At 42.6% G+C, this 27,775-nt stretch overlaps 2 long non-coding RNA genes across 2 annotated transcripts; one reads left to right on the top strand and one right to left on the bottom strand.

Annotated features, from left to right (window-relative positions):
• Window positions 1–1,023: 1,023 nt before the first annotated feature.
• Window positions 1,024–1,882, bottom strand: LOC131813792 (uncharacterized). Its single transcript, XR_009346979.1, has 2 exons — window positions 1,742–1,882; window positions 1,024–1,659 (listed from the first exon to the last, which is right to left on the bottom strand). It is a non-coding gene; the product is annotated as an uncharacterized LOC131813792 (long non-coding RNA).
• A 4,832-nt stretch (window positions 1,883–6,714) lies between these two features.
• Window positions 6,715–27,368, top strand: LOC131813833 (uncharacterized). Its single transcript, XR_009346995.1, has 2 exons — window positions 6,715–6,851; window positions 27,018–27,368. It is a non-coding gene; the product is annotated as an uncharacterized LOC131813833 (long non-coding RNA).
• The last annotated feature ends 407 nt before the right edge of the window (window positions 27,369–27,775 follow it).

Genomic DNA, 27,775 nt, shown 5'->3' with positions numbered 1-27,775 from the left:
AACTGATTGTTATTCTGAGCACTTCCAACATCTGCCCTAATCCCCTTTCCGATGTTAACCTTTACCCTTAATAAGGAGAAGAAGCTCTAAAGGTGGAGCCCCAGGACTGCCCACAGAAGGGCATTATTTGAAACAAAACTGGTATTTCAACTTTGGTATCAGCCCAAGTCCTACACTCTAATAAGATCTGAGAGGAGTGTCTTGATCTTCCAGGAAGGAGAGGAGTATCCTGATATCAGACCCAAGAATGGGCATATCACCTATCCTACAGAGTACACATGGAGTTTGGATCTGGAAATGGACTCCCTTAAAATGATCTGCACATAAGGATTCTTTATAGAGATTTTTCAACTACCCTTGGGGACATGGTACCCTACACCCACAGGTGTAGACAAATATTTTACAAGCTATGCTGGGAATGAGGTGGGGAGAGAAATATGGAGGTTGTTATAGGAAGGTAGAAGGTTAAAGGAAGTCTTTGTTTTGGGTTTTTTTCCTTTTGTTTTTAAGAAAAAGGTCATTTGTCTTCTGACTGGAAGGACCCATTGGAACAAGAACTTGATATTGATCCTGGGAGTGGAGTCCTGGAGAGGGCTGGAAGGAACAAATCCCAGGCACAAGGAAGAACAAACCCTAGCTGGGGATGTCTGCTCTTCTCAATAAACCTGCTCTGTCTTCAACTCTTTCTGTGTTTCTTGTACATTTCTCCAATTACCATGTAAATTCCATGATGCCAGGGACTTTTTTGTGTCGTTCGCCACAGATTTACAAACACTCAGGGCAGTGTGTAGCACACAGTAGGTACTGACTAAATATTTGTTGAGTAAATGTCTAAAAACAAATTAAAAATGGATACAAATGTAGGTGTAGATTTGATTGGGTGGTGGTAAGATAAGGGAATTCCTGCACAAAGGGCTTTTATTTTCTTGAAGTGTGACACTAGTGATGAAGTTTTGGAACACAGGTGAGGTTTGGTGGGGTGAGGTCCAGAGCTGATGACCAAGAAAGGATTCTTGAGACGTCTTAGGTGCAAATGGTGGTTTTATTAAAACACAGGGACAGGACCCAAGGGCAGAAAGAGCTGCTCAGACAGAGGCATGGTTGACTGGGAGCTGAGGAAGGTGAGGACAAAGGGGGTGTCCAGAAGGACTGTCATATGCTAAAGAAGAATTTCAGGATAAGGGAGACCTGGTTATTGTCAAGTCAAGGCTGTTTTTGCCTCTAATGAGGGAAAGCATGAAGACAGTCGGGAGTTTCCTGGAGATATGTTACATTCCTTCTATCACACATCCTTGTCAGTGGGATTTGGGCTTAGAAGAAATTCAGTTTTATTACACTTCCCTCCCCCTTAGCCTCCCTCAATTTTATGGAGGGGAGGGTGATGTTAGGGCTTCCGGAAACTGAGGTATGGGTCTCTGGAAGTCAGGCTATTGATGAGAAAGCTTCTTCCTTCCTTGTAAGTCACTAGGACATTCGTAGATGGAGGGATACTCCTGTCCTGCAGGACTGGGATCTCTATCAGTTAAGCATCGTTTTTCCTTTAGGGCAGCCAGGAGTGCATGAGGAATGTTACACATATGGCATGGGGAGAGGGTGTAGGGTGCCAGTTTCTGCTTTGTCCTAAGCTTGCCTTCTGCTCCCTCATCCCTAGGACAGGAGCTGGGAGTGAGGTGACATAGTTCAGAAGAGGTAGGTGTAGGGATTGTTGAGGCAAGTCTTGAAGGAGGGAAAGCAAACTCACCGGAGAGACAAGGGAGTTTGAAGCCAGGGTTGAGTATCCACTGGAGAATTGTGGTCAAGTGTTTTAAAGTACAGCAGGTTGGCTCAGCTGTATGATTCCTTCCTGGTTTCTGGTGCATGCCGCTGGCATTGGTAGAATCATTTCTAAAGAAACAAAGCAAAAGAGGATAAGCCATTCTTTCACAAACGATGATGAATCAAGTTTTGAACATGCTGGGTTTTGAGGCATAGGTGGAACATCAGTGAAATAGCATGAGTAGGTAGTCAGTTACACGGGCCTGGTGGGTAGGAAAGAAACAGATGGTCGTGTATCAGTGGGAGAGATGTTGGCTAGGGAATGGGAGCTGAAACCAAGGGCACAGTTGATATCACTACAAGAGAGGGTAGCTTGGAAGAGAAAGGTTAACTGAACCCCCGGGGAAACCCTGATGGGAATGTCACATGCATTTCTCAGGCATGCCAATGTTGACACAGATTACTGTAACTCCTGGGGGCCAGAAGTCATGTCTTTGAGATTCAATCATTCTTTGCCTCTGGCATAGCGTGGGCCACATTGAAGGTAATTCTAAAATTCATTCCGATTTGATTTCATTGCACTTTTCATTTACCAGAATCTTGTCATTGTTTGCTAGTGCATCATTTTCTCAAAAAGATTAAATAAGGACCATTTTACAAATATGAGATGAATGCCTGAAGGGATTTTGTTTAATTCATTCATTAGCTCGGGAACCACTAAGATGTTACCACCACTTCAGGCAAGAATCTCAAGGCAGACACATATACAATCAGTAATACTTAAACGAATTTGCTTTGATAGATGCAAATAGATATGCAAATAGAATGCAAATGGATGCAAAACTGCCTTCTACCAAAGGAAAGGGGGTCAACTGTACTTCCAGTGGACAAAATTCATTTACATATAGCTAGACAAGATCATCTGCATCCACATCAATTATGTACAATCTATAGAGTTGCAAAATAGCTCAAAGACAAGAAAGGCACAGAATATCCCATAGAATTGGTCAGCCCAGAAGGGTACATGAGACAACACCTGTTTTCCCTTGTAAGACACTATAATCTTTTAGGTTCATTTCAATGTCTTTCGTGATTTTGCCTATGCTTTAAAAGAAAAAAAAAGTTACCCTTATCATTCTTATTAGTTTGAAAAAAAACTAATAAAATACTAGTCTGTTATAAAATACACATGGAAGAATGTTCTGGCACTATCATATCCAATTTGGGGTACTAACTGATTAGGAAGATGAGGCAGAATTTGGGAGCCTGTAGGATGAGTCTGTTTCCGGTTGGAATGGGAAACATTTAAGAATCAAACTAAATGATCTCAAATCCACTCTGGAATGAAACAGGTTATAAGGAAAATACAGAAGATGTTGAAATGGACCTGTTGGCTCATTGTGAGCTTTCCTGGTCGAATGGAGACCTCTACCATGATGCTTGTCCTCCATGTCCCACCCGTCCCATACCTGCTCTCCTGGCACCAAAGGGCCACGAGACTTTAGGCTCAGTCTGCAGTTCCAAATGGAAACCCTCTGTTCCCACAGTAGTGGACAGGATGACTCTGGTTGCTGGTGGAAGCGTCAGCTGCTTTAGTCCAACAGTTCAAGAGAGGATCAGAAGAGCATAAGGACGATATTGGAAAAAAATGCTCGGGCGAATTTCCAGAACACAATATTTCTCTTTGCAATTTTTGTGTGTTCTGTAGCCAACCTGTAAAAAAAAAAAATGTGAAAACTATAAATAGAGAGGAGTGGGAAGGAGAAATGAGGACCTGTCACAGTGCCAGCAAAAATAGGGAACTGAGAATCTTCCAGAGATTCAGAGTCAAAGGGGGTTAATATTTACTTAGAAAAGAAGTCGTGGGCACAAGTTCTAGGATGAAATGAAGGCAAGAGAGGGAAGTTAGGGAATCGAGAGAGAGAGAGACTTGAAGATAAAAAAAAGTCAACTTAAAGTCTCATTCCTCATTAAGGAAAGTACAGATCAGAGAAGAGGGGAGAGACTGGGATATAGTTGATCGCCGATTGTGTCTGGCTCTGATTAGAAGCTTTGTATCCACTTTTTAATTTCATCCTCCAGCCTGTTTCCTGGATTCCAGCTTCTATTTCCTATGAAATAGGTACCATCACCAAAGACGCGAGTCAAACATGTAACAGTAGTCAAATCTTTAACAGTGCGGACAACTAACTAACCAAAAGTTGTCCCGGGGACCCCTGCAGAGTCAAGTGTTACACGCCCAGTGCCTGGATCGCTGCAAGGCCATGGTAGGGATCTTGGGAAGGGTTCAGGGTAGGGAGACACACAGCAGGTTCTGGCCAGAGGCTAGTCACCAAACTTTGTGTGGCTGAAGGGGTGTGTACCAGCTGAATGTCAGCTCCCAGATGAAACTGAGGGAAATGTCCTTTGGGAAGGTTTCCGCTGACTCTCTGCCTTTCCTTCATCCTCCCCAGGGTGTTCCATTAGCATTTGGGGTCTGGGGTCTTGCCTGTTGCTCCTGGCTTTGGTGGGCCACGCCACTGCCACAGCCAGGGCTCCAAGTGGCAGTGAACTGTATGGGGTCTTGACTGTTCCCTCCTGACTCTCGGAAGGAGAACAGGCAGCAGGGATTTTCATTCTTTGTTGGCACCTACTCTCTTCAGCAACCCCAAGATCAGTACCCCAGGCTGCACAAGCTCAGGTTCATGTCTTTACCAAAGGCCGGCAATAATTTCAGAAAGGAATGACAATGAAGGTAAAAAACAGTTCAACTACTCACTCATCTGGACTTCTAGGGCTGGTGGGGTTCCCAGACAACTTTGTTCCGTCGGTCTGGCACCCTTGCCCCCCCACTCGGTGCCTTGGTGATGAGTGTGGGCCTTGCTGTTTGTGCTGCCTGAATTTGCCCTTGTCGCTTATTAGCACTGTGGCCCTAAAAGTCTGAGAAGCTAAAAGTCATGCCTCTCAGAGCCAATCGGAATAGCTTATTAGACCTATTGATTCTGGCATAGTGGGCCTGTGCGGAAATCTCTCTTCTTCATCCCTCCTCCTTCTCAGTCTTCCCCTCCTCCACCTCTTCCTCCTCCTTCTTTGATGTGTAAACCAAGGTATTTGGGGAGCAGGGAATGATGTGATGTTTGGGATTTACTTTAAAATATATTCCAGACCTCCCCTCTCCCCCAAAATCAAAAATACAAGCACTTTGGGGCAGTAGAAGGAGGAGGGCCTATGAAACAGTTGGTGAAGCAGAGTGATAAGTACTCGGAAGGGCCGGGATCCTTCTGCTCTATACACTTTGGTGTATGCTTGAGAATTTTCATAATAAGAGTAAACAAACAAAGACCAAATAATGAGGCTTTCATTCCCTATATCCAAATGACCACAACAGGGCATAGAATGCACTTTCATAGTTGCTCACCTGGCAATTTATTCTGATTCTCCAAATAAGATTCCAGCTCTCATCCTACCTGTCATAGTCTCTGGATATTGACTGGGAACGTTTTCCTCAACAAGGCCTTGCCAGGCCCACTGCTAGGGAATGTATTGTTTCAGATTCTGTACTCAGGTTTTAGATTTTTTTTTATTTATTTATCAGAGAGGGGGGGGGGAGAGAGCGAGCACAGGCAGACAGAATGGCAGGCAGAGGCAGAGGGAGAAACAGGCTCCCTGCTGAGCAAGGAGCCGATTTGGGACTCAATCTGGGACTCAATCTGAGGACGCTGGTATCATGACCTGAGCCGAAGGCAGCTGCTTAACTAAGTAAGCCACCCAGGCGTCCCTGTACTCATGTTTTAAAAAAAAGTGACCAGTTTCCCGCTTGGAGTGACTCGAATGCAAGACTCACTGTAAGCCGTTGTCTTGCTGTGTCCCATCCCTTTCTAAGGACTGCTCGTGCTATCTCTGGGAGATCACAGCATTGTTAGGGGCAGCCCAGTCCTGGGCTATTACAGCAAAGCTGCAGCCTGAAGGGCGTGCGTGAGATCTGTGGTTTGAGCTGTCAGAGTCTCACGGAGAAAAAAAAGAGAAATAAATCATCATTTGACCATGACATTCCCACTAAAGGGGAGGACAGTGGGAGAAAGAGCAAGGGAAGAGGAAAGAAAAATCTCAAAATAAAAGTGGGGTGGATGGCAGGAGGAGGAGGGGTTTCTCAGAAATTGGGGGCAGGTGTGGCGATCGAACCAACGCTAGCCACAAACACAAGATTCCGCCCATTCTAGAGCGGACTGGACATAAACATGCTCGCACATCTACTTGTCAGCTGGGTTTTGTCGGCCGGCCGGTAGCGAGGTGATTCTTTAAGAGCTCTGAGAACCCAAATTTGTGGCCGCCCCGCAGCTGAGCTTAAGTGGAGCTGGGAGCGGCCCAGACGACCCGAGGCTGCCAGCTGACCACCTTCCTCCCTACAGATCGCTGGAGCCAAGCTCAGCGGGGGAGAAGCCACGCTCGCGGGTGGGTGCCGGGGCTAAGGGCGGAAGCCGGGTTCCCACAGAGGCCTCCGCGCCCAGGGGGCTGCAGCGGCGGCGCCCGGAGACCGGAGGCCTGACACCCGGACGCGCCCCCCTCTCTGGACAACCGGCCGCAGAAGTAAAGGGCCAGCATCCCGCCATGGCTATGCTTCCCGCGGGACAATCTCGGGAGAAGGTCCTGGAAGAGGCTCACAGGCCGATTTTCCTAGGGAAAGGGCGAGGTGGGGAGGGAGCGCCCCTGACCCTCCCCGCCCTCCCTTCTCCCGCTCACCGGGCATCAACAGCGTCGGGGCTGCCCTGCAGAAACATAGGCGAGGTTGTAGTGTTGCCCTCCGCCGCATGGGAGCAGCATCACCTGCTGGCTCGACGGTAGGGCCCCCGCGCCTCTCTTGGCGGAGGCAGGCAGAGGCGGGCCTGCCGCGACGTCTTTCATTGGCCGGGCGGGTTGCTGCCATGTTGGAGGAAGCGGTGCCTTCTGTGCGGTGGAAACGCAGTGGCTTCACCGCGTCGGGGAGCGCAGCCTCCTACCTTTCCTCCTCGCTGGAGTGTCGGTGTTGAGAGGCGGCGGTCGGCGGGATGGAGAGAAGTAAGATGAACCTGCCCAAGGGGCCGGACTCGCTCTGCTTCGACAAGGACGAGTTCATGAAGGTGCACGCCTGGGCTCTGCTCCCCGGAGCCAGGCCGAGGGTGGCCTGCCCTCCTTGGCCCTCCGGGGCCTCTCCTCGGGCTTCTCCTGCGGGCTTCCTGGGCTATCCCCGCCCCAGACGGGTCCTCGGCGGGGACCTCACTGCACTTCACAGTGAGTCTCTTGGCCTCGGGTGGGCTAGGTGCAGCCTGGAGAAAGCACTCCTGTGAAATCGTGCACATTGAATGAAAAGGCCTGAAAGTTCAGGGCAAGTGGTTTTGAGCTAAACGTAAAAGCCCCGGACCCGTAGGACCCGCCTCTGGTACTGTGCGGCACAGTCAGACCGCCGCTCCCCCGGCCTGACAGAAGCCTCCCAGTGCCTTGTGCCTAGAAGCTGAGCGACTGTGCGTTGAACACATCTCTGAACACACGTACTTACCAGGAATTGGGTCAAAAAGGCACTTAACCTAACGTTTATGCCTGACTTTCGTCTTAAGCTCCCGGAATGAGAAATCTGAAAGACTGCACTGTCCTTACTGGTTCTGGTCCAGTACTACAAAGCATACCAAGCTCCTTTTCTAAAGTTGCCCTACTTCTCTTGGTGAGGTAGCCTGAAGCTGGCAGTAGGACATAAACTTACAGAATAGAAATTTAAACTGAAAAGACTTTACTGACAGGAAAGGTTCATCAGACATAGCCTTGAAAATGTCCCAAGGTTTGAATCAGAGCCAGGAGGAGCCTTATCTGTTTTCTGTATCCCTCTGGGTCTGTACTTAAACTATCAAAACGTATATGTTTAATTTCTAAGGATTGGGATTTAGTAGCTAGTTTCAGTGTTAAAAAGTTTTGGCTCTGTAGGTACCTAAAATTCTGAAAAGAGTTTGAATTTCTTACTTTTTTATGGCTTCAAGTCATAATATGTTTTTTTCTTTTTTGGGTTAACCAGCTAGTTCCTTTTTGATACTTGCATTCAGATCACATCTCCCAAACTCTGGCTTTAAAAGTGCTTATGTCTGGATCCTCTGCGGTGTGGCCATAACATTTTTAATATGTAGGGATGCCTAGACGAAGGTATATTGTACTCTTGTTCTTGTATGGTGATATTAAGCCACTGTAATAAAAGGTGTAAATTGAATGGAGTGTCTGAAGGAGAGCACAGAGTGAATTCTCGGATCCAGAAACCTTTTGTTAACGAAGGACACGTGATGAGGAGAGAGGTCATTGGAAGAAGAAAAGGCACACACACAGACTTAAAGAATCTCAAAGCACGGAAGTCTGTTTAGCTTGTCTGTCTTTGGACTTCGTCAGGCTTTCTTTGGGCCTAACACTAGCATTTTCTCGCACTTCCTCGCCCCGCCATCTTTCTCACTCTGAGCTGACAGAATGCCTTTGGTCAAAGCAGCTTCGGAAAATAGAAATCTCAAAATAGCAGTTCTAAAGTAGGACTTAGAGGTAGGAAGAGAGCAAACTGGGAAAGTGGCTAGAATGCCAGCAATTCCATATTCTTTCAAGGCTCTGACATTTCTGAATATAATGTACAATTTGTAGTGTTAATGAACGTGACCCCTTCATACATAGAAGGAAAATACATGAAACAGCTGTTCTGTGTAAAGTGGTATTGATCTTCTATGTGGGAGCTGGAGATAAAGGTTATATGCAATTTGTGTTTCCGTCAGAGAGATGTTTTGTTAAGTTACAGTTCCGAGGCAGAAATGAGTGGAGAGCTTGCTGTTGGGGTTGTATTTCTACATAGGTGTGTTGTTTGGCACATTTTGGAATGAGACTGAGATGGTAGAAAGGGAGATGGGGTGGGGCTGCGGGTTGCACCTTGGACACTGCATACATTGAGGGGTCCACGTTGATGCAGTCTTCACGGTAGAGCTGCAGTCAGGTTTACAGCAGGAAGTTGCATGGTCATATCTGTTGAGTTCGAGCTGACTGGTGGCAGGAGACTACTTAAAAAGTCATGTTTATGGGATCTAATGAGAAATAGAAGGGGAAAGGTATGCAAAAGAGGTAGGTGATCAATGTGCAGGAATGGCAGATGGGGAACGGTCACCTGGGGCAGAGGCACTGGCAACATCATACTTTGTCGGCTTAGAAATATGAAAATCCTTTGGGTTGACAGCCAAATAATAGATGAGCAGGACATAAGGTATTGGTAGTAGGGGGAGAAAGTGGCATAACAGATAAATTAGACCATTTACATGAGTGTGCTATTGACATCACATGTAGCCTTCCTCTTCCATCTCAACATATGACTTCATCTCCAGTCGTACAGAAAAATTAGCAGCCATCCCACGGGACCTCCTCCATCCTGCTGCTCATGATCCCATTCTTGTATTTATCCCCTTCTCCTCCTCGCCTGGTAAGGGGAGGTGCTCTCCTTCCTCCTCGGGTTCAGTCTCCACTCTGGCTCGGAGTCCATGCCCTCCCGCCCTTCCAGGAGCCTGCGAGGATCCTCTCCCCTGCACTCCTTCCCATCATGCGCTCCTGTTTGATTCTCTCCCACTTGACTGCCCCACCTCTAGGTATTGTCCTGTCACTGTCGCGCATCACAGCCAGTGCTCAGGGGTTGACTTGACTTTCCCACCTTCCACCCTTCAGGCCCTGTCGTTCCACTAAAGAGTTCTTACCAAAACTGTTTCTAAGTCAGCGTACCCGACCTTTCTCTGTCTCCTTACTCGACATCGCAGTAGACCAAATGCTCTGCATTGCTTCCTGTCTTTCTTCTACCTCTCTGATGTGTCTCCTGTGCAAAGTCATGCTCCTGGTAGCCACTGAATTCTAATTATGGGCTCAGCCCCGTGTTCCTTTCTTTCCCTAGATGACCTTTTGTGCAGCTTCATGACCACCTATCAGCAGGTAAGGCAGATTCCTGTCTCTGGCCCACACGCCTCCTGAGCACCAGTTCTGTGTATTGGACTTGCTGACCTTTCTTTTTGGATGTGTCTGTGGCCCCTCAGACTCATCAGGTTCAAGATGGAATTCATGAGCACCTCCTCCACTGAAAACCACCTTTCTTATTCTATTGCCTCTCTCAGTAAACACTTCATCTGTTTAGCCTGGAGTCGGGAAACCAGAAGTCAACTCCTACTCTGTCACCTTTCCAAAATCTAGTCTGTCACACCAAGTCCTGTGGATTTCGCTTCCTAAACCTCTTGAGTCCATATACATCTTTCCATCTCTTCTCGTACCTTTGCAGTGCGCCCTTGCCATCACACCGTAGAAGCTTCTCACCCAGTCTCCATGCGCCTTCCTTGTCTTTCTGGCCCCTGGTCTACACTGCAGGCAAGCCACTCTTGTCAGAATGCGGTTGTGATCTTGTATGTACCAGGTGACTGGTCAGTCCACCAGCTCTTGAAAACCCATTTTCCCACGCACTCAAACGTATTTCAAAGAGAATCAGTCCCCCATGGGGTAGTTTTCCTTGGTAGACAGTTTGTTTCTGTGCTGAGCCAGTCTGCCTCCTTCGAACTTCTCTGTGTCAGTTCCTCTCTGGAACTTGTGGCTTCGTTGGCACCCTGGGTAGGTACATGAAGACCTTTTCCATGAGAAGTGAAGGCAGGAGCCCTCTGGACGGTGAATGTATGTACCCTCATGTTCCATAGGTAAAAGAACCGTGTGTGGGGGTGGGGGGGTAAGTCCTTGAGGCTCCTCCCTGTTCTAATTGGGTGAACTGGGAATTTTGAGACAGGCAGCAGGTCCTGTGTGTCCTTGTTTGCAGGGAGCATGCATTCTGATGGACAAAACGGAAAAGGGGAAGAATGAGCAGCTGCTCAGATCTGTTTGTACTGTGCTGGCTGATTAGCTGTGACTTGCAGATGTGGGTCCCATCCTCGGCTCTGCTCTCTGCCTGCTTATGTCTGACTTGGGGCAAATCACTCGCCTCCGGCCTTCTGTTTGCTTGTTAGTATAATGAGGTGGTGCTTATCTATGTGATCTTTGCCGGCTCCTCTGAAAAGACTCCAGTCCATCCTGGCTTGCAGATAAGGAAACTGAGGCCTGAGGTGTGATGACTTCCTTTAAAGCCACACAACTAGTTGGGGCCAATCACAGGCCAGATCTCCTGACCCCCACGCATCAGTCCTTGGAAATCCTACTGTAATATGTTCCTTTCCAGAGGCCACAGGTGGGAACTGAGGGAAGTGGGACAATCAGAACATTAAGAATAGCCCAGAAGATGGCACAATGTCCACATGCCTTGGCACCTGCATTTCACCAATAGGGCCACCTCTTACCTTAGAAGAAGTTCCCACAGGGCTGGTGATCTGGATGCCTGGCCTGGAGCTTAGCTACGGTAAATGGGACCAGAGGGAAGTGATGGCTGTTTGAGGTGGACTTTGTTGACGGCGGCTGGAGATAGCAGCTGACAGAGGAGGGAGGAAGAGGGAAGAGTGACAGACGGCAGATAGCCGCAGGCCTGCAGGTCAGCCACTGTTGCCCAGGGTCACTCATCCCCAGGAGCTGTCTTCGTATCACAGGAGCTGAGTGCTTACCCTGTGGGTTCTTAGTTCGTTGTCACGTCTTGATGACAAGATTCCATTCTCTTCCGCATCAGTTTGAGACAGACATCGTAATGAAATTCTAATTAGCCAAATATGGAATGTAAGCCTGGAACTCATTTTATAGAGATATTTTCTTATGTGAACTACTTTCCCTGATGATAGAGGAGTTGTGACGATGTAACATCACATATAGTTTATCTGATTGGCACTTGTAAGAAGGGTTCCCGGCAAAAAAAGAACTGTTTTTTTGTTGTTGTTGTCCTCCCTTTTGATCTTTTCCATTCCTTTTTTTTTTTTTTTTTTTTTTTTTGTCTTGTGAGCGGTCATCTGATTTATAAAAAGATGCAACAAAAAGTAAAATGGTACAAGATAATCAGTTTCAAAACATAAAAAAATGAGTGTCTTTAGCCTTAGCTCAGAACAGAGGAACTGGGTAAGGAGAATTGCTTGTATGAACTGGCAACAGGAAAAGTTGGTAAAGGAGAGCTGAGGAACTCTATTAAGACATAGGAGTGAGGGGCTCCATCATCATCTGGCATTTGCTCAGTGTCATCTATATGGTTAGAGATGTCCATGATGGGAACTTCAGCAATCTTCTGGGTCTGGGTCAGCTGATGCCACAGTGTAACACTCTGAATTACTTCCGTACTGAGCAGTCATCTGCATAGTTTGTCTTGTGTGTACGTGGTAATCGTTTGAATCTTGGCTCTTTTGCAATCCTTAGAGCCTCTTGATACTTTCACCCCGGTTTCTCAGTTTCAGCCATTACACAGTCAGTTGTACAACTGGTACACTTGGCACACAGCCCGTCCATCATTGACCGGTGAAGTTTGGCCTAAATAGAAAAGTTGATAAAGTCGGTACCAACCAGGATGTGGTAAGTCGGCCCAGCTGTGTGTTTATATTGGAAAAAGCAGGAGGGATGTTGGGGGACTTCTCTTTCCTTGAGTGCAAGGGATCCTTCTTTCTTTCTTTTTAGGTTTTAATCTGTCCTTCTCTCGGAGAAGGATCTCAGAAGTAAGCATTCGCTTCCAGGTCACATACTTTCTTGCTTTCTCTTGCTTCCCCATGTTCACACCATGCCCATTTCTCCTTGCTTTTGATTTTCTAATTCACTCTTTGTAGTACCATAAAACTCATTTAAATAAAATGTTGGCCTACTAAGTTATTGATTATTAGTAAGTTCTTTGTTCAAAATTTGAGAGCAAGAAGTCTTATGTAAATATATCTTTTTGTTATTTAACTAGTCTTATAACATTTAGCATCAAATTTCTTGAAACATTTAAACAAATTAATCACAAACTGGGGCTTGGGCTCTTTCTTTCTTTTTTTGTTTTTTTTTAAGTAATCTCTATACCCAACATGGGACTTGAACTCACAACCCTGAGATCAAGACCTGCACGCTCCAGTGACTGAACGAGCCAGGTGCCTTTTGGGCTTTTTTTTTTTTTAAGATTTTATTTATTTATTTGACAGAGAGAGAGATCACAAATAGGCAGAGAGACAGACAGAGAGAGAGATGAGGAGAAGCAGGCTCCCTGCTGAGCAGAGAGCCCCATGCGGGACTCGATCCCAGGCCCCTGGGATCATGACCTGAGCCGAAGGTAGAGGCTTAACCCACTGAGCCACCCAGGCGCCCCGGGCTTTTTGTTTTTAAGTTCCTCAGGTGAGGGGCTGCCTTAGTGGCTCAGAGGGTTAAGCTTCTGCCTTCAGCTCAGGTCATGGTCTCAGGGTCCTGGGATGGAGCCCTGCATGGGACACTCTGCTCAGCATGGAGCATGATTCCCTCCCTCTCTGCCTACTTGTGATCTCTCTGTGTGTCAAATAAATAAATAAAATCTTAAAAAAAAAACTTCCTTAAGTGATTCTAATGTGTGACCAGTGTTGAGAACTCTAGCACTAGATAATTCCTTTAAATAGCTGAAGAAATTAATTTTGAAAAGCGAACTAAAAGCCTACATAGATTATGATTGGTGTTAAATTGAGGGGAAAAAAGAGATAAAGAGAAGAAATCAGCTGGAACAGAGTATAATTAGGTACTCAAATATTTGTTAGATGGATAAATACATTTACAGAATGTAGGGTTTTTTTTTTTTGTCTCTTCATAAATATGTCAAATGGGTATATAAATTCAACAAAGGAGTTTGATATAAAATTGATTAAAATGTTAGAACAGAAGTTTTTTAGAATTTCAGTGTTACTATTTCATGATGCTTTTAAGATGATCTCTCTGTAGATGGTGGGAAGATCTTGTTAGCCTATGTTTTTAATTTCTCAAGCTTGAATAATTTAGTCACCGAACAAAGATTTAGAATGAGTTTTGGGAGACACAAGTCCTAGATTATGTCCCCACCTAGCTGGGTCAGAGATTTGAGAGCAGGGGCTGGAGGGAAGAGCTCCAAGGACATTTTTGTATACATGCTGATACCTTGGGCAGGAACACTCTTCCCACACTTCCTGTGGCTAGATCCTTTGTGTCATTTGGATTCAACTCATTGTTCTATATTTCCTGGTTCATCCAAGTTAAAATACATCCCATTTGTCACTCAGACCCTTACTGTGTCCTGTTTTCTTTTTAGCTGTGATCACTATTCATTAATCACTATTTGATCACTGTTCATTAATATAATGTTTGTTTACATATTTATTTTCTCATTTCTGCATTAGAATATCTGCTCCTTAAAAGCAGAGACCTTGTCTTTTCTTTTCATGACTATGTCCCCAGGTCTTAGAACAGAGCTGGAGTTGCATGATAAATATTTGAGGAATATTTATGGGACATACAGGGACATTTATTCATCTCTGTTGTCCATTGTTTTCAAGAATGGTTGGAAACACACACATACGTGAGCGCACACAAACTTTCTATGTCTTTCAACCCCTCTGTAGTGTGCAGATTAGTGCTTAACTATTTTGGTTTTTTGTCTCGATGAAATGGGACATGTTTCAGGGCAGAGCTCATAAATTTCATATGCCCTCTTAGTACTTCTCATCATTACAGAGTGATGGTTCTGGGGGATTCTGTTCTCGTGGAGATAGTATATAGTGATTTCATAAGTCCATGTATCTGGGAAGGAGTGTTTTACTTCTTGGCAGCTTAAAGAACTTCAATCTTTCCAAATTCCATGTAATTTTCATAGCATTAAAGCTACTAATTTCAGATTATTGGTAAGTTTTAAATGATTAATTCCCAGGTTACTTTGAATTAGTCTTTGTTTGCCATCCCTGATTGCAGCTAGTTAGTAAAGTAGCTAAACTTTTAAACTCTACTTGGTTTTAATTTTGAGTGATGTCACTGCTTCTCTCATGGTTAATGGTTCTTAATTACCTTCAGCTTGTCTGGTTTGCTCATTTATTTTCCTGTGTTCCAACACCTCTTGTGATCTCCCAACTTCTGGCCTTTTGGGGGATTTGTACTTGAACTGGGTTCAGATAGGAAATACCCCTGAGTACAAAGAGAAGATATTTTTCTTCTAACTTCACTATCTCCTATTATTAATGTATTACATTGTTGTGGTACATGTGTTACAACTGATGAACCAGCATTGATACAGTATTAATTAAAATCCATGGTTTACATTAGGGTTCACTCCTCTTTCTAGAGTTCTGTGGGTTTTGACAAATGTATAATGTTATTTACCTACTGTTGGTATCTTACAGCCTAGTTTCATTGCCTTGAAAACCCCTGTACCTCATCTATTTGTTTCTTCTCTCTCTGCACCCTCCTCGCTCACCCCTCAGCCTGGGATCTTTTGACTGTCTAGAGTTTTACCTTTTCAGAGGCACCTGGCTGGCTTAGTTGCTAGGGCATCTGACTCTTGATCTCGGGGTTGTGAGTTCTAGCCACCACATTGGGCATAGAGATGACCTAAAAAATAAATAAAAATAAAAATGTTGGTTAATTTTTACCTTTTCCAGAATGCCATAGAGTTGGAATCATATAGTATTTAGCCTTTGAGACTGGTCTTTCACTTAGCAATATGCATTTAAGGTTCTTCGAAGTCTTGTGGCTTAATAATTCATCTTTTAATTGTCGAATAATCCATTGTGTGGGTGTGGCACAGTGTACCTGTTCACCTACTGAAGGAGATTGGATTGCTTCCAAGTTTTGGCACTTCAGAGAATAAAGCTGCTGTAAAAATCCGTGTGCAGGTTTTTGTGTGGACACTAGTTTTAAGCTCTTTTGGGTAAATACAAAGGAGCACAATTACTGATCTTATAGTGAGAATGTGTTTAGTTCTGTGAGAAACTGCCAAGCTGTCTCACACAGTGCCTCCCATTTTGCATTCTGACCAAACAGTGAATGAGAGTTCAGTTGTCCCACATCCTTGCTAGCATTTGGTATTACTAGTGCTTTGGATTTTTTATATTCTACGTGATATGTAATAGTACCTTGTTTAAATTTGCAATTTCTTAATGACATACAAAGTTGAGCATCTTTTCAGATCCTTTTTTTTCTTTTTTAAAGATTCTATTTATTTATTAACAGCACAAGCACACGGAGAGGTAGCAGCAGGCAGCGGTAGAGGGAAAAAAGCAGGCTCCTCTCTGCCGGGGGCCCAGTGTGGGGTTCAGTCCCAGGACCTGAGCTAAAGGCAGATGCTTAACTGACTGGGTTTCCTAGCCACCGCTCTCTTCACATTTTTAAATTAGGTTTGATTTCTTGTTGCTACTAAGACATCTTTATATTATATTTCTTATTTTAAGTCCTTTACCATGGATGTGTTTTGCAAATATTTTCTCTACTCTGTGACTGGTCTTTTCATTCTCTCTCTCTCTCTCTCTTTTTTTTTAAGATTTTATTTATTTATTTGTCAGAGAGAGAGCGAGCGAGAGTGAGCACAGGCAGACAGTGGAAGGCAGAGTCAGCGGGTGAAGCTGGCTCCCTGCGGAGCAAGGATCCCGAAGTGGGACTCGATCCCAGGACGCTGGTATCATGACCTGAGCCGAAGGCAGCTGCTTAACCAACTGAGCCACCCAGGCGTCCTGTCTTTTCATTCTCTTAACAGTGTCTTTTACAGAGAAGTTTAATTTTAACAAAGTCCCTCTCATCCATTTTTTTCTTTCGTAGATCATGCTTTTGGTTTTATATCTGAAAAGTCATTGCCAAATCTAAGGATCCCTACATTTTTTCTTATGTCATCTTTAAGAAGTTTTGCATTTTATGTTTAGGTTTTGTGAAAGGTGTGAAAAGTTTGTTTTTATTCTTTTCATTTGTTTGTTTTGTCTTATCAATGTCCCATTGTTCGGTTCCATTTGTTGAAGACTGTCCTTGCCATTGAGTTGCCTTTGCCTGTGTGTGTGGATGTTGTTCTGGGCTCTCCACTCTGTTCCAAGCACCTGTCTATTTTGCCAGGCACCTTCTGTCTTAATCACTATAGCTTTAATAGTAAGTCTTGAGATTGGGTGGTGGCAATCCTCAATTTCCTTTTTTTCCCCCTCTTTAATATTTTGTTGACTACTCTGGGACTCTTGGTTTTCCAGTTTTCCATCCAAATTTTAGAGTCAACATGTTGGTATCCACAGAATAACTTCCTGGCATTTTGATTGGGATTGCATTGAGTCTGTCGATCAGTTTGGGAAGAACTGACCTCTTAACAGTATTGAGTGTTCTTACCCAAGATTATGGACTTTCTTTCCACTTCACATCTTACCTTGCTTGTTATTTTTCATCAGAATTTTATACTTTTTCTCATATAGATCTTGTGCATATTTTGTTAGATTTGCACCTAAGTATTAATTTTTGGGGGTATGCCAATGTAAATGGTCTTGTGTTTTTAACTTCAAATTCCACTTGTACATTGCTGGTATATACGAAAGCAATTGACTTTTTAAATTTTTTAATTAAAATTCAATCTCGTTAACATATAGTGTACTTTTAGTTTCATGGTTAGAATTTCGTGATTCATTGGTTGCATACAACACCCAGAGCTCATCCCAACAAGTGCCCCCCTTAATACCCCTCACCCAGTTACCCCAACTTTCCCCTCTCCAGTAACCCTCAGTTTGTTTCCTGTAGTTAAGTCTCTTGTGATTTGCCTCCCTGTCTGTTTCTATTTTTCCTTCCCTTCTCCTATATTCATCTGTTGTTTCTTAAGTTCCACATGTGACTGAAAATATATGGTATTTATCTATCTAGTTCCATCCATGTCCTTGCAAATGGCAAGATTTTGTTCTTTTTGATGGCTGAGTAATGTGTGTGTGTGTGTGTGTGTGTGTGTGTGAGTGTGTGTGTGTGTGTGTGTGTGTGTATGTATACCACATCTTCTTTATCCATTCATCTGTTGATGGACATCTGGGCTCTTTCAATAGTTTGACTATAAACATTGGGGTGCTTTTGCCCCTTCAAATCACTTTGTGTACTTTGGATAAACATCTAATAGGGCAATTGCTAAGTCGTTGGGTTGTTACATTTTTAACTTTTTGAGGAGCCTCCATACTGTTTTCCAGAGTTGCATTCCCACCAACAGTGTAGGAGGATTCCCCTTTCTCCACATCCTCGCCAACATCTGTTGTTTTCTGACTTGTTAATTTTAGCCATTTTGACTGATGTAAGGTGGTGTCTCATTGTGGTTTTGATTTGTATTTCCCTGATGCTGAGTGATGTGGAGCTCTTTTTCATGTGTCTGTTGGCCATTTGGATGTCTTCTTTGGTCTGTTCATGTCTTCTGTCCATTTCTTGACTGGATTTTTTTGTTTTTTGGATGTTGAGTTTGATAAATTCTTTATAAATTTTGAATACTGGCCCTTTGTCTGATACATCATTGGAAAGCAATTGACTTCTGTATTTTAACTGTGTATTGTGCAGACTTGCTATAATCACTTGACTAGTTTCAGGAGGGTGTGGGTGTGGGGTATGAAGTCTTTGTATTTTCTGTAGACAGTCATGTCATCTGTGAACAAAGTTTTATTCTTTCCCAGGTTGTATACCTTTTGTTTCCTTTTCTTACCTTATTTCATTAGTTTGACCTTCCAGTATAGTATTGAATAGTAGTAGTAGGAGGGACATCCTTGCCTTGATTCCCTGTCTTCTATTTTCTCAGTATTAATATCATGTTAGCTGTGGATTTTTGGAGATATTCTTTATCTAGTTGAGGAAGTCCTCCTATTCCTAGTTTCCTGAGGGTTAATAATGAAGAGGTGTGGATTTTGTTAAATGTTTTTTTTCCTCCCTTCATTGATATGATCATGTGATTTTTTTTCTGTTGATATGATGGATCACATTGATTTTCTAATGTTGCATACCTGGAATAAATCCTACATGAACCTGGTGTATAATTTTTTTAATATAGTGTTTGCTTTTATTTGCTAATTTTTGTTGAAGATTTTTGTGTCTGTGTTCATGAGAGATACTAGTTTATAGTTTCTTTTCTTGTAGTATTGGTTTTGGTGTCAGGGTAATAATGATCTCCTAGAATGATTTAGGAAGTATTCCTTCTAGTTTTACTTTCTGGAAGAGATTTTAGAGAATTGTGTAGTATTCCATAAATGTTTGGGTGAATTTACAGTGATTGGGATTGTTTCTTTCATCTGATATTAGTAATTTATGTCTTCTACCTTTTTTTCTTTGTTTGCCTGGCTAAGGGTGTATCTGTTTTATTGATGTTTTCAAAGAAACAGACTTGGGGTTTATTGATTAAAAAAAAAAATCCTGGTTTTAATTACAGTGATTTCTACTCTAATTTTTATTTTTTTCTACTTCCTTTAGGGTTTTTTTTTAATGATTTTATTTGACACAGAGAGAGTCAGTGAGAGATGGAACACAGGCAGGAGGAACGGGAGTCAGAGAAGCAGCCTCCCTGAGCAGGAAGCTCTGATGCAGGGCTCTGTCCCAGGACCCTAGGACCATGTCCTGAGCCAAAGGCAGATGATTAACCAACTGAACCACCCAGGAGCCCCTCCTTACTTTAGATTTGATTTTGTTGTTGTTGCCTAAAATGGAAGCTAAGATTATTGACTTTAATCTTTTTTTTTCTAATATTTGCATTCAGTACTGTATTTTCCCTTTAAGCAGCATTCCACACATTTTGCTACATTGTATTTTGTTGAGACTGGTCTCCTGTCATTTAGAAGTGTGTCATTTAATCTCCATGTATTTTGGACTTCTTCAGCTATCTTATGTTACTGATTTTTGATTCCATTGCGGTCTGAGAACATACTTGGTATAATTTTTATTTTTAAAAATTTGTTGTGTTTTGTGGCCCAGAATTATTCTGTCTTGATGAGTGTTCCATGTGAGCTTAAGAAGAATGTGTGTTGCACTATTACTGGGCAAAATTGTCTGTGTACATCTGTTGTATGGTAATTGATGGTGGTGTTAAGTGTGCCATGTCTGGACTGAATGTCCACAGCTGTCAGATCCCAGATCCTTGTTGCCCTGCTGCTGGATCGGCCCATTAATGATGGAGAAGTGTTGAAGTCACCAGCTGTGATAATGGAATTGTATATTTCTCTCTGCAGTTCTGTTAGGTTGTGTCTCACCTGTGTTGATCAGGCACACATACGTTAAGGATAATTGTGTCTTCTCGGTCAGTCGATTTCTTTATCATTATGTAATGCTGCTCTTCATGCCTGATAATTTTCCTTCTCTGAAATCTCCTTTGTCTGAAATTCATGTAGCTACGCCATTGTTCCTGTGATTAGTGTTACTTTGGATTTTTTTTAATGTATCCTAGCATTTACCTTGTTGATATTTAAGTTGTTTCATTTTTCATCAAAATATAATTCACAAAGCATAATAGTTGCCATTTTAAAGTGTACTCTTCTCTGGTTTTTAGTATATTTACTGTATATATAGTACATACGTCACTTCCAGAATGGTTCCATCACCCGAAAAATAAACCTCTTAGTTCCAATTCTCCCCTCCCCTTATTCCCTGGCAATCATGAATCTACTTTCTGTTTTTATGGATTTGCCTTTTCTGGAACATCTCATATCAGTGGAATTGTATAACACGTGACCTTTTGTGTCTGGCTTCCTTTAACCTGAGAGTAGAATGTTTTCAGACTTCACTCGTGTTGTAGCATGTAACAGTTTATTCCTTTTTATGGTTGTGTAAGAGGCTCTTCCACATTTTATGTATCCATTCATCATTGATGGACGTTGGGTATATACTCTTTTGGCTGTTACGAGCAGCACTGCTGTGAACATTCATGTACAGGTTGTGGCAGGAACATCTGTTGTCAGTTCTGTCGGTGTCATACCCCTAGACGTAGAACTGCTGGGTAATTGTACGTGTGTAACTTCTTGAGGAGCTACCGAGCTGTTTGCTGCCTTAGCCACACTATTTTAAATTCTCACAGACAATACAGGAGGGTTCCAGCTTCTCCGCCTTCTTGCCAGCACTTTTCTTCTTTTTTTTTTCTTTTTCTTTTTCTTATTTTACCATAGTTGTCCTAGTGGGTGTGACGTGGCATCTGCATGTGCTTTTGATTCGCATTTCCCCAATGACTAAGGATGTCAAACATCCCGACATGTGCTCTTGACCGTCTGTGTATCATCTTTGGAGAAATGTCTATTCAAAAGTCTTTGGCTTGTTTTTAAATTAGGTTATTTGTCTTTTTGTTGTTGAGTTCTAAGAGTATATTTGCATATTCTGGTTATTAGGTCCTTGTCAGACAAATGATTTGCAGATACTCTCTCCCATTCTGTGGGTTGTCTTTTCACGTTCTCCATAGTGTCCTTTGACACATGAAAGTTTTTATTTTGATCAAGTTCAGCTTATCTAATATTTCTTATTGCTTTGTGTATCATGTCTAAGAAAGCTTTTCCTGATCCAAAGTCATACAGATTTTCACCTGTTTTCTCTGAGTGTTACAGTTTTTGCTCTTACATTTAAATCTTTGATCCATTTTGAGTTATATTTTTGTGTATGTGTGACGTTGCTATTCCAAGTTCATTCTTTTGCATGTAGATATTCACTTGTCCCAGTAGTAGGCACTCGAAAAGACTGTTTTTCCCCCCATTAAATGGTCTTGGCATCCTTGTGAAAAATCAGTTGACCGTAAATGTATGGGTTGTAAATACTTTCTTTTTGAATACTTGGGAAATCTACACTATAAAGTAAAACCATTCCTAAAGTAGTAAAACCATTCTTGGTTAAGTGAAATGGGTCTCTATTATGGCACTGTGAGTTTGAGTTTGCTTTTCACAGCAAACGCTGCCTAACCCAGTATTCACAGATGTTCTGAGTTATTTAGTCATGTGTTATGCAACTTTTGTTTATCTGAGAACAAATGCATAAATGGTAAGTTGAGTACTAATATTACCTAATAGCATTTGTTCACTGAGGCTAAGTTATATGATTTATTTATTTATTTAAGATTTTATTTGAGAGTGAGAGAGTGCAGGAGCAGGAGGAAGGGACAGAGGGAGAAGCAGGCTCCTTGCTCAGCAGAGCGCCTGATGTGGAACTCAAACCCAAGAGATTGGGATCATGACCTGAGCCAAAGGCAGATGCTTAACCAACTGAGCCACATAGGCACCCCAGTTATACAATTTAGAATGCCATCATGAAGTTCAAGAACTTCAACAATGTGTAGCTGAGGCAGGGAAAGTGATCGACCTAAAGGTATACAGTTGGTGAGTAGGATGGCCAGGATTATGAACCGAGACCCCCTCCCGTGATGTACTACATAACTATGATGTAAGGTCTGAGATGGTCTCAGGAGAGAAAGGTCCAGGCTAATTTGGTCACCAGTGTAAGAAGCAGGTGGCTTTCTGTAGATGACTGTGAAATTACGGTTTGGTATGAAATCCTTCTCTCTGACACTAGCAGGGTCAGTCTTTGGTTGATTAACTAAAAAAGTCAGTTTAAACAAGTACTCTTAGGGAATGGTTCATACAGTTTTTAGCATTTTATTTGGAAAAAATATATGTACATTTATTCTCCATTGAAACAGTGCCAGGTCTTTTCTCTGGAAACTGGCCTGCAGATTAGATTTCTGAGTTATCACAGCACTTGGGTTGCTCAATAGGTTAGGCATCTACCTTCGGTTCAGGTCATGACCTCAGAGTCCTGGGATGGAGTCCCGCATTGGACTCCCTGTTCAGCAGGGAATCTCCTTCTCCCATTGCCCCTTTCCCTGCTCATACTGTCTGTCTGTGTCTCAAATAAATAAAAAGAATCTTTTTTAAAAAAGCTTTCTATGTTGTCTTTTTTTGCATTCAGTTTCAGTTTCTTTAACTGAATTGAGTGAGAATCCTGTGATCACTCCCTCCCTGCCTGGTACTTGGTCATCTCACCCATACCTAACTTAGCATAAATTTTCTTATTGATTTCTTTGTATCAAACCTTTCCAAAGTAGCTGTGTTAGTTTTCAAAAGAACAGTGATTTTTTTTTGCAGTCATATTTTGTTGGTTTACATAGTGTTTAATGAAGCTGTATAATTACGAAGTAAGTGTAGGTATCCTTAACTAGTTTGGGAATCATCACATTTGATTCTTGCTGACTAAACAGGTCATGGAGTAGCAGAGTCACAGGGGAAGCAGATAGTAATTTATTGCCTCTAAGCATATAAGCCTACCCGGGTATCACAGAATTGTAAAGGGGAAACACAGGATAGCTAATCCTGTGAGACCAATACTTGGAAATAGGTTATGAAAGATTTGGAACATCTGTTCAATGGGACACTCAGCATGCACATAAAATATTAATAGAAATGTATGTGTTTTACATAAAGACATTCAAGTTATATTTTTAGATGGGAAATTTTTTTAATAGAATGGGTTTTTATTTTTTATTTTTTTATTCTTTTTTAAGATTTTATTTATTTATTTGACAGAGAGAGAGGTCACAAGGAGGCAGAGAGACAGGCAGAGAGAGGGGGGAAAGTAGGCTCCCAGCTGAGCAGAGAGCCTGATGTGAGGCTTGATCTCAGGACCCTGAGATATGACCTTAGCCGAAGGCAGAGGCTTAACCCACTGAGCCATCCAGGTGCCCCTAGCTGGGAAATAGTTTAGAAGAGCGTGTGTGTGTGTGTGTGTGTGTGTGTGTACACATATGTGTGTGTACACACATACATAGAGAAGGTCTGGGGTTTCCATTCAAGATGGTGGCATAGGAGGATCTTGAACTCATCTCTTCTATGAAATACACACTGAATCTATAGCTCCATATGGAAAATTTTCCTGTGGAAAAAACCCTACAACTAGCTGAGTGACTCCTACACATTAGGTGAGTAAGGAAAAAAACCTATGTTGAAGTAAGAATCAGTCTTGCCATAAACCCCACCCCTGGTACAGTGACCTGGGATTGGGAGGGTACTCAAAACCCCAGGCTTCTCCCTGAGGAGCAAAGTGTTTGAGCCCCACTTCTGGCACCCCAACTTCCAAGACGTACATCTAAGAGACAAGACCCCAAAACATCCAGCTTTGAAAGCCATCAGAGCTTGCACCCATGAGACCCACAAGGCTATAGCAAACTGAAAAACAGTTCTTAAAGCAGTCGCGCAAGTAGACTGACCCACCCTGGAACTCAGCACAGAAGCAGCAGACTGAAATGGGTTCAGATTTCTGTGAAAGAGGCTCATTTGCTTATCTTAAAGCCCTGAGGGGCAGGCATCTAATTTCACATGGATCTGGGAGCCTAGTAAGGTATTCTCCAAAGATGGAGCTGATGGGTACCATCTTTGCGCTGTCCCTCTACCTCGCTTCTGCTTTCTGGTATCTCCTGGAAAGGAGCTTGAATGCTCGTATGATGCCCCGAGGTTTGCAGTTGCTACCCAGGGTATAGCTCTAGATCACCTGGCTCTAGCGGCCAGCAAGACTCACACTCACAGTAGTGAGTATCACAGTATTTACAACAACCAAGACTTGGAAATAACTAAAGTGTCCACCAACGGGGTGAATGGATAAAGAAAATGTGTGTGTATACGATGGAATATTACTCAACCATAAAAAGAAGGAAGTCTTGCCATTTGCAACAACATGGATGGACCTTGAGGATATTGTGCTGAGTGAAATAAGTCAGACAGAGAAAGAGAAATACTGTATGATCTCCCTCACATGTGGAATCTAAAAAACAAAACAAAATGAAGTCATAGAGAACAGATTGGTGGTTGCCAGAGGCGAGGTTGTGGAGGAAATAGATGAAGGGGTCCAGTGGTATAAACTTCCAGTTAATAAGATAAGCCTTGGGGATGTAATGTACATCATAGTGACTGTAGTAAATAATACTGTGTATTATTGTATATTAATTTTATTATTTTTTATTAGAAATATGTATTATTAGTCCCAGGGTTACAGGTCTGTGAATTGTCAGGCTTACACACTTCCCAGCACTCACTGTAGTACATACCTTCCCCAATGTCCACAACCCCACCACCCTCTCCCTACACCCCTCCCCCCAGCAACCCTCAGTTTGTTTTGTGAGATTAAGAGTCTCTTATGGTTTGTCTCCCTCCCAATCCAATCTTTTTTTTTTAAAGATTTTATTTATTTATTGGACAGACAGAAAACACAAGTAGGCAGAGTGGCAGGCAGAGAGAGAGGAGGAAGCAGGATCCCCGTTGAGCAGAGAGCCCGATGTGGGGCTCAATTCCAGGACCCTGTGATCATGACCTGAGCCGAAGGCAGAGGCTTTAACCCACTGAGCCACCCAGGTGCCCCCCTCCGAATCCAATCTTGTTTCATTTTTCCTTCCCTACCCCCACACCCCCCACTTTGCCTCTCAAATTCCTCATATAAGGGTGATTGTATGATAATTGTCTTTCTCTGATTATTTCACTCAGCATACCCTCTAGTTCCATCCACGTCATTGCACATGGCAAGATTTCATTTCTTTTGATGGCTGCATAGTATAATATATATATATATATATATATATATATATATATATATATATATTTTAAGATTTTATTTATTTATTTGACAGAGATCACAAGTAGGAAGAGAGGCAGGCAAAGAGAGAGGAGGAAACAGGCTCCCTGCTGAGGAGAGAGTGAAAGACCCTTTCCCCAAAGTGTAAATGAATTAACCGGTCTTTTGCTTTTCTGTAACTGCTTGGCTTTTAGGATATAATGAATTAACTGCTCTTTTGCCTTTCTGTAACCGCTTGGCTCCCCCAACACAATGATAGCTGGTAGTTTCATAATAACTGTTTCTTAGCAAGATATGGCATTCCCTGAAAATAGCCTTCTCATAAAATATGGCCTAATACCTGACCACATAGGCAGGGGGCCGCATAGTCACGTTAGTCACGTAGGCAGGGGGCTGCATAGTCACGTAGACAGGATGTCTTTCTGCTGAGTAATAAGGTCTAACTTCCCCTCTTTGTTTCCCCTTCCCGCCTTTTTCTTCACGCGCAGGGGGTCTTCCAAAGCCAATCCACTAACACCAAGTATGCCCTTTTTCAAATGTTCAAATTGTCAGCCAATCGGCCCCGTCCCATCCGGGACTTGTATGTACCTGTCTATAAAAATCCTGCACCACTCCAGCCTGGGGTGCTCAGCTAGCAGGAGCTGCTGACCACCCGCAGGCACCCGTGCTACAATAAAGAACCTCTTGCTGTTTGCATCCTGTGGCAGTATTGAATTCTTGGGTAAGGGGATCCGCGGGTCTTTCAAGAGCCTGATGTGGGGCTCGATCCAAGGACCCTGGAATCATGACCTGAGCCGAAGGCAGAGGCCTTAACTCACTGAGCTACCCAGGTGCCGTATATTATTATATATTTAAAGTTGCTAAAGCTTAAGAGTTCTTAGCACAAGAAAAAAATGTGTATGTTTGGTGATGGATGTTAACTAGTCTTAGGGTGATCATTTCACAAAAGATAAAAATATGGAATTTTTATGTTGTATGCCTGAAACTAACATGTGTCCATTATATGTCAGTTTCTTTAAAAAGTAATTGATATTTTATTTTTTAAAAAATTATTTATTTATTAGACAGAGATCACAAGTAGGCAGAGAGAAAGACAGGGAAGCAGGCTCCCTGCTGAGCATAAAGCCCAATGCGGGGTTTGAACCTATAACCCTGGGATCATGACCTGAGCTAACAACAGAGGCCTTAACCCACTGAACCAGCCAGGCACCCCAAAAGTAATTTATATTTTAAAGAGAAAGACTAGGGCACCTGGGTGTCTCAGTCAGTTAAGCGTCTGCCTTCGGTTGAGATCTTGATTTTAGGGTCTTGGAATGAACCCTGGCAACAGGCTCCCAGCTCATCAGAGAGCCGGCTTCTCACTCTGCCTCTCCTCCCACTTGTTCTCTCCATCTCTCTCTCTCAAATAAATAAAATCTTAAAAAAAAAAAAAAAGTAAAGAGAAAGACCAAAACAAAGTCTGGAAGGATGTGAATCGCTGTGTTAAATAGTGAAAAAAAATAAATATTAACAGTGCTTAACTGCAGAGCATTAGAGAGTAGGTGATTTTTTTTTTCTCTCTTACATAAGTATTTCTTGGTTGGTTGAAAGTTTGACAGTGAACATTTGTTACTTTTAAAATTAAGAAGAAAAAGCTGTTTCTATTTTGAGAAGAGCCTCTTTGAAATGTATAATTAAAGAAATAAAATGCCTCTAGAGTTAGGCAACTGGAGAGAATGGTCTTAGGAAGTGAGCAGACCCCATGATGTCCCTGTGTGTGTTCCCCTGCAGTAATACGGCCTCTTATTCTTTCTCTGATCTTATTTTTCTATGTTAAATGTGGTATCAGTGCAATCATTTTTTCTTTCTGGTTTGGTTTTCAGGAAGATTTCGATGTCGATCACTTTGTGTCTGACTGTAGGAATCGTGTCCAGCTGGAGGAACTAAGAGGAGATCTGGAACTCTATTATAAACTTTTAAAACAGCCATGGTCGAGCTCATCAACAAGGATTATGCAGATTTTGTCAACCTTTCCACAAACTTGGTAAACCTGAAATTCACAAGTCCTACACACACACACACACACACACACACACACATTTTCTCTCTCCTTCATATTTATTAAAAGGGCAGAGTTTTTAGAAACCTTTCAGTTGATTACCCCACCAACCCCACCAGAAACTTGAAGAAATTACCAATTTCATTAATAAAAGAACTAAACTTTTTGGAATACATTTTTTTGTTTGTTTTAGTTTTTATTCATTTAAGGTTGCTCTAGTTTGATTATGTTTCAAATTCATTAGTCAACAGTGAAAAGTAAAGGATAATAATACCCAAGGGGTTGTTTTATTAGTTGCTAAGTGATTACCCTGAAGTCTTCCTTGATTTAGACTAATTTGTAGGAGCAAATGTCCACCACTCTTAAAATGTTTAATTTACTCCCAGGTATATCTGTTAGCCAGAGCTAGGTTGAGGGAACATTGGCCAATATTGATATTTAAAAAGTTTGGTTTTATAAAAATATAAGAATGATTTGCAGTGAGCTTATCAATTGTTTGTAAAAGCCGTTTAGAAATGTTGAATTTTGTTACTTGGCAGAAAAGTCTCCTTGTTGGGAATTCCGTGGGAATTTCAAGAAGCA

Source organism: Mustela lutreola, chromosome 13 (assembly GCF_030435805.1).
Source record: "Mustela lutreola isolate mMusLut2 chromosome 13, mMusLut2.pri, whole genome shotgun sequence".
NCBI classification, from domain to species: domain Eukaryota; kingdom Metazoa; phylum Chordata; class Mammalia; order Carnivora; family Mustelidae; genus Mustela; species Mustela lutreola.
The sequence above is the reverse complement of the archived record's forward strand: the minus strand, read 5'-3'. Positions and strand labels throughout refer to the sequence as shown.